The 7008-nt window shown below is 46.5% G+C and overlaps 1 long non-coding RNA gene across 1 annotated transcript in view; it reads right to left on the bottom strand.

The window, feature by feature from the left end:
- The window catches only part of LOC115948310, a 21354-nt gene that overhangs the window by 736 nt on the left and 13610 nt on the right, over positions 1-7008 (bottom strand). Inside the window, exon 2 of the long non-coding RNA XR_004082141.1 lies at positions 4056-4195. This is a non-coding gene — a long non-coding RNA (uncharacterized LOC115948310). The remainder of the gene's footprint in view (positions 1-4055; positions 4196-7008) is intronic.

Raw genomic sequence — 7008 nt, 5'->3', positions numbered from 1 at the left:
TATTCTATTATATTATATTTATTATATTATATATAGTATATATAATATATAATATAATTCATATAATTCATATAACATAAAATAATACATCTTATAACAGATAACATAAAATAATAAATCAGCCTTCTGAGAACTTGGAGTCAGATTCTCATCTCTCACAAACACCACACCCGAGCACCTCGGGCTGGTCACTGCCCATGACTCCCTCCCAGCCCTTCAGTGCCATGGATTGGGGACCATGAATGGCATCCTTCACATCTCCTGGTGGCCCTCAGGTGGTGATGGGAGGTGGCAGAACATCTCCTGGTGCTGGTGAGGTTTTCCTGTGTGCTTCACACAGCAGAGCTCTGCTCGGGGTGAGAAGTTACACTTCTTTCCTGTTATTCCAGAACTAAGTGCTTTGCACATTTGGGAAATATTATTAAGTAATAGTCTGAGTGACGGGCTGTGGTCGGAGTTAATTTCTTCCAGTTCTCCAAGTGTCTAATTACACTTTCTTCAGTGCTAAGTGGATGGATTGTGTCGAGTGTGCAAAGGGCTCTTGTTTAAATTTAAAACAAAACACACACAAAGAGAAAAGCCTTGGCTCATCACTGAAAGTCAGGGCTAGGGACACAACCCAAAAATCTTCTGACAGCTGTGGTTGTTCTACACATCTTCCCCCAAGAACTTACTGGGCAGAACATACCTGGTAAATCAAATCATCCCTTTTATACACCTCCAGTATTTCCCAGCTGAAAGCTGAGCCTGGTTTAACTTAGACCCAAGAGAAGACCTCGTTAGGCAAACACAGGCAGCCCCATTTTTTAAGGAGTTATTCTCCACTTGGCATCCCTGTGTCCTGCTGTCCACTCCTAGTCCTGGCTGCTGCCAAGGGAAGTGGGCTCTGGAAAGGGCTTTGGGCTGATGTATGATGTCACCCTGATTTTTTAAGTTTTTCTAAGCCTTCTGATGTTTACATTCCTGTAATGAACTTTTTCACACACTTTATGTAAATAACTTGCATTCTTTTATGGTAGAAGAGAAATTTGATGGACTGTTGGTTTGTCCAGCGTCATTGGAGAGGCGGCACTGCCACTTTTGGAAATCTATAAATGTTGGAGTCAGAAATTAAAAAGTCCCTTTTACCTTGAAAAGAGCAGCGTGTCCACGTCGTGTCATTTTGTGTCCTACAGTGACAGTGTTTGATCCCAGAGCAGGGTCAGGGCAGCAGAACTTCCATGGAATCCCCAGCTGGAAACGTGGATTTGGTCAGACCTCATGGCTGGGGTGTGTTTGGGGAGAATCTGAGCACCCCTTGATGGTTGATGGGAGATTAACAGAGGTTTTACATGGAAGCAGCTCTCAGCAGAAGGACAAACTCTGTTGGGAGGCAATTTCCACTGTAGCCACATTTCACAGGGAAAAGCAAGGCACAGCTCTTCCCAAGAATATTTCTGCGCTTCACATTCTCTGAACCTCAGAGAAAGGAAACACGATTCTTATCATTTGCTGTGCCTGTGTTTGTGCAAAAGTAGAATGCAACATGGAGATTGTTTACCCAAAATCATGGTGCTCTGTTTCCTTGGCCTATCAGGGCCAAGAGTGTGTGTGTGTCAGGACTGTTGGGTGACAGTCACGGGTTTCAGAACAGTTTGTGCAGTTGTGTGCAGGGTTAAGTGCTTGGCAGATTCAGTTTTAAATGTATAGAATATAGTATAACAAAGTAATTAATTATCCTTCTGATATCCATGGAGTCAAATACATCATTCTCTCCCCTCGTCGGAGCCATCACAACATTACAATATTTCCACCTCTGCTGTGGCCAGTTTGGGAAACCCAAACAGATGATTTTTCTGGTTGTGATTTAAAATTCCTTGGGGTGGGGGTGGCAGGGGAGAAAAGAGAGGCAGAGCCACATCAGGGGCTGAGAGACAAAGCAGAGACACATCACCCTTCAGACAAGCTCTAGGAAGGCACCACCAGCATGGCCGTGCTCATCAACCACCGCATCAACCTTAATTTGGGCTGATCAGAAGGTTTTTTTTTGCTTTGGCCATGCTCAAAATAAGGATTTCATGGTTATCAGATCCTTTTTGGGGGCTGTGTTCACTGATTTCTCTGAGGAATGGACACATCCAGTTGGGAAGGTGGCTTGCAGGACCAGACTGGAATCCTGCGAGACCAGGCGAGCTCAGGTTGTGATTTATTTTTCTTTCCTGGGGTTTGTGACTGAATCAGACGGGAGAGAGGAAGTGAAGGTTTGTTCTTTCTAAAGATTTATTTCGTTACATCTGCAACAAGTCAAGAGGAGAACGGGGTAGAAAGGCTTTTGGTTTTGGGCCTGGAACAAAGCTCAGGACTTGAGATAAACAAATGGGGGGAAGGAATTATCAAAGAGAGAGCTGGCCACAGACTTTGTTATGAGCTTTGTGTAACAAGCTGGGAAACTTTGGAAAATTAAACCAAACTGGAATTGCACAGGGGTAAAAGGAGAAGCAGATGATTGAGGCACCTTGAGGAAGAAAATAGGGATATTTGACATGGAAAACATCCCAAACTTTGGGTTAGAGGACCCAGCAGCTTCTCAGCTGTGTGGTTGCCCTCTCATTGATTTGACAGCCATGGACATGCTCTGCTGGCTCCTCCAGGAGTGAAGGGGTGATGTTTCCTTGGTTTTTACATCCCTGAGACAAAACTCTGGCTCTGCTGTGGGCAGGGACTGTGACCCTGTTAGCTCCACCTCCCAGGTATGAGGTGTGGCAGCACCCACAGCCAGGGACTGCATCCACACACAGGATTTTTCTCAGAGTTGGCTGCAAAAATATCCAGTAATTTTGATTTCCTATTTACAATTGTGAGTAATTGAGAAGAAAAAACAGAACAACGTCACCCCATCCAAGTCTCCACTTTGGTAAGTAGGTGTGAGTAACTCCTACCTGGTGTTCAGGATGGTGTAGGACCTGAATTACGCTGTGTAGGTCAGTGGAGGTGGTGAAAAATAACAAAAGTTCTGAGAGAGACAGCATTTGTTAAAAGAAAAAAAATTTATTTCTCTGTAGGGAAGAAAAAAAGGTGGAAAAATATTTAAAGTTTCATTTGCACGGTGTTAAATTAACAACAGCAAAAGCCAGCCAAAGGAATAAAATGCATGTTAAGGAAATTTAAAAGAGCTACTCTGAAATGAATGCCAGCTCGATTTGCTGAGCTCCTGAGTCACCAAGATCCCACAGGGCACCTCCTAAAAAAGCTTTTCATCATCTCTCTATTAGACTCTGCACAGAGCCTCAGGATCAGAGTGTTTCCCTTTGGAATTGGGTGCCCTGTGCTCTGGGGAGGGGAGATAACCCCTCCAGAAGGTGCCAGCACAGCTCTGCCAACACTTCCCCATTACCTGTGCTGAGTGCTCCTTATCTCCCTGATACTCTATCAGCCTGGCCAGGGCAGGGCTCTCCGACAGTCAAGTGGCTCAATTAGCAGTAATTAGTGCAGAGAAACCTGCTCTGCGCTGGGATGGAGCAGGTCTGTCCCTGCTGGTCCCTCCAGAGGAGCTGTGGGCTTGGCCTGGTGGCCAGGATGGGTTTTGTGCTTTTTCTGGTTCCCTTTTCCTGCTGGGTTTTGTGGGACTGGGTTTAGGGGCAAAGCCTAAAAGTGGGAAAAGAGTGGAGATGATTCCATCAGGGCAGGGAGAGGGCGTGGGAGGCTCCCCCCTCCATCACAGGGGTGCCCAGACAGGAATTGCAGAGCCATTGGGCTTCCCAAAACTGTCCCACAAGGGATGGTCCATGGTAGGGGCTGCAGCTCCTCACTGGGGTGAGGATTTCTCAGGTTGATGGGAAATTTGGAGAACTGGGAGATGTGAGCTCCTCTGGTATAGAGATATCAGGGATTTTCTACAGCAACAAAGCCCTTGAGATGCCCCAGCCACCAGCACATCCCATGGGGGAAAGGGAAAACCTCAGGCAGGAGGTTCAGGATATTTCCTGCACACCCAGATTGCTCTGTGTGGCTCCTCTCTCACTCTGCCCAGCTTTTCACTGCAGATTTGGTTTTGCCTGCACTTTCTAAGCTCTCACCTTTGGGGTTCAGGGCTGTCCTGACTCCAGCCCACAGCACGACCAGCGATGTCCCTGTCCCTCCTGCAGGCACGCAGTTAAAACCCAGCATCTCCAAATGTTGGCCTCAGTGACAGTCCTCAGTGCTGCTGGCCAGAAACCTGCAAAGCAGAAGAGAAAAATGGTTTTGGTGGCAGAACTACAAATGCTCCATAAAGCACAGCTTGTTTCGGGCCTTTTTAATGTGGTTCTCTGCTGACTTTTTGTCCCCTAATTCACAGCAGAAGCGGAGCAGAGCTCGGTAGAGATTGAGCATGAACCCCCTGCGCTGGGTTAATGGGAACAATTACAGAGGTTTCTTCTTTTTCTGCTGCCAAGCTGTGATATGAAATCATTCTCTGGGTTCCTGTTTCCACGGGAACAATTAGTTTCATGCCGTTTTGGTCTTAGACATCAATGAAGTGTTTAACTAAATGAAGGCCAACACTTCATAAACGTATTGTCTCACGCAATAATCAAGTAGCTACCAAGTGCCACAGCTAAATGCACTGAAACCAACCCCACAAAACGCTCTGGAGCGTGTGAATATTTATTGATCTGCTACAGCACATCACCCTTGAGCCAAAAATACCGAAAATTCCAGCCGTGGGTGTTTAGGTGTTACCAGCTTTAGAGCCAAGCCATGTTTTCTCAAAGGGTCTGGTCACCTTGAGCCATCTCCAGGAGAGGCTTTGGGGACCTGCTGGGTGATGCTGATGGGTTTCAGCTGGCCCATCCTGCGGGCCAAGGGCAGGGGGCTTGCAGGACCTCGTAGCCCCGCGGTGCCGGAGCTGCCAGGGCCGTGCCTGGTCCCCAGCCTTCCTCCAAGGACTCCACATATTTCCTCCTTCAAACAAAATATACAAAGAGTCCACGCGGCAAGGAGTGGAATTCAGGGCTCTGCCTGCTCCCTCCCCGGCACATCTGGGAGCCTTTCCCTCGCAGAGCTCAGCAGCTGCACGGGAGGGAGGGAAGGAGGCAGACAGGCAGGGAAGGAGGGAGGGAAGATCAGTGTGTCTGACCTGTGACTCTCTCATGTCTTAGGAGGCTGCCTGGTAATTCCTGCATCAATTTGTAATTAAGATGTATGATTCTTCAGAGGAGACTGAATAAAGGGCCCAAACTACATTCTTGAGATGTGCTGAATGTAATTTCACACAAAGAAACAAAATGTACACCCCACAGACAAGCCTGAATATTGTGATTCATCATTTTAATTTAAAAATTTAAGACCATTAACATTTACTTATCTCTGATATCTCGGTGCAAATTTTTAGAACATCATACATAACTGTGAACCACTATTATATGTGTGTATATATATATATTTATATATCTAAATTATATAAAAGAACTATACTAAACTATCCTAAAGAATACAGAAAGGATACAGACAGAAGGCTCAAAAGATAACAATGAAAACTCATTACTCTTTCCAGAGCCTCGACACAGCTTGGCCCTGACTGGCCACTAAGTCAAAACAATTCACATGAAACCAATGAAACAATTCACATGTTGGATGAACAATCTCCAACCACATTCCAAAGCAGCAAAACACAGGAGAAGCAAATCAGATAATTATTGCCTTCCTTTTTCTCTGAGGTTTCTCAGCTTCCCAGGAAAAGAATCCTGGGCAAAGGGATTTTTAAGGGATTTTTCCAGAAAATATGACTGTGACAGGAGACTCCTGTGCTCTGCCATGGAGCAAAGCAAGGGCTGAAATGGGAATGGAATTCAGGGATGCTGCTGTGGGTGGCTCGAGTGGGACAGGGACAGTAGGGAGGGAGGGGCAGCTGGGCAACAGTGACTTCCTGAGCTTCACTCCTGAAAATGAGCCACTCAAAAGGCTCAGGAGGAGTTGGAGTAGCTCATTTTAATGAGTTGTTAAGGAAGAATTCACTGTGCAACCCTCAATATTGGACCCTCAATTCTTACTCCACTGGGCAGTGGATCACATCCTTTGTTGATACCAGCCCTTAGAGAGAAGGAAATGATGTTTTCCTCTGCATTCAAGAAGGATTTATACACAAAGAGTAACCTGATTTCAGTTTAGCAACTTGAGAAAATCAGAATTTTGCTTGCAGCATTCCCTTTTACCCCTTTTCATTCCCTTGGCTGAAATATGTCCTGGGAATGGTGTTGTACACAGCCTTTCCCTGTTCCTGACGGACACTCAGCCCACACCCAGCGACCCTTTGCACAGCCATTTCTTGGATGAAGCCCCTAAGTTGGCCCTTCCAGCCAAATGCAACGGGGATTTCACACAGAAACTTCACATGAAATCATTTTTTGACCTGATCACAAAGAACATTTCCACAGAGGAGGGAATGGTTCCTCCACGTGTACAGAGTGGACCCTCTCTGCCCACTGCTGACAAGCTGGCAGGTGCTGAATCACCTCAACTCAACACAAAATACTCTGTGATGGATGAAGGAAACGCATGGAGCTGTTTCTCCACCCATTCACTTCCATCTGACAGAGCTCTCCCCTTCTCCCATCTGATTTTCCTGCTTATTTATCCTTCCCCATGAACTAAAAGCAGCCTCATTGTCCTAGGAAGGAACCAGGGATGAAATGATGCCTAACAGGGCTGCCGGCCACATCCAGCCCACCTGGATCCATTAAAGCAACCAAGGAAAAGGCTGTGAAGCCACCCTCCTGCAGGACACTTGGAAGCTGGAGCTGTGTCCATAACCTGATGCAGATTTCCAGCAAATCTGGAGAGGGGAACAGGCTCAAGCCTCCCCTCCAAGGCCAGTGTAAACATTTCCATGAAAACTCCAGCCTTGAATCTCTCTCTGCTATTCCCCACTCCCCTTTTACCACCCAACCTCCTGACCTTGCTAAAATATGGCTCTGGAGGGTCAGAGCAGGGGCCTGGAGCAGACACTGATTCCTGGGATTAGGGCTGGGTGGCCCAGGGCTGGACATTCCT

Source organism: Geospiza fortis, unplaced genomic scaffold, assembly GCF_000277835.1.
Source record: "Geospiza fortis unplaced genomic scaffold, GeoFor_1.0 scaffold102, whole genome shotgun sequence".
NCBI lineage: Eukaryota > Metazoa > Chordata > Aves > Passeriformes > Thraupidae > Geospiza > Geospiza fortis.
Note: the sequence above shows the minus strand (reverse complement) of the source record. Positions and strands in the feature narration are given on the sequence as shown.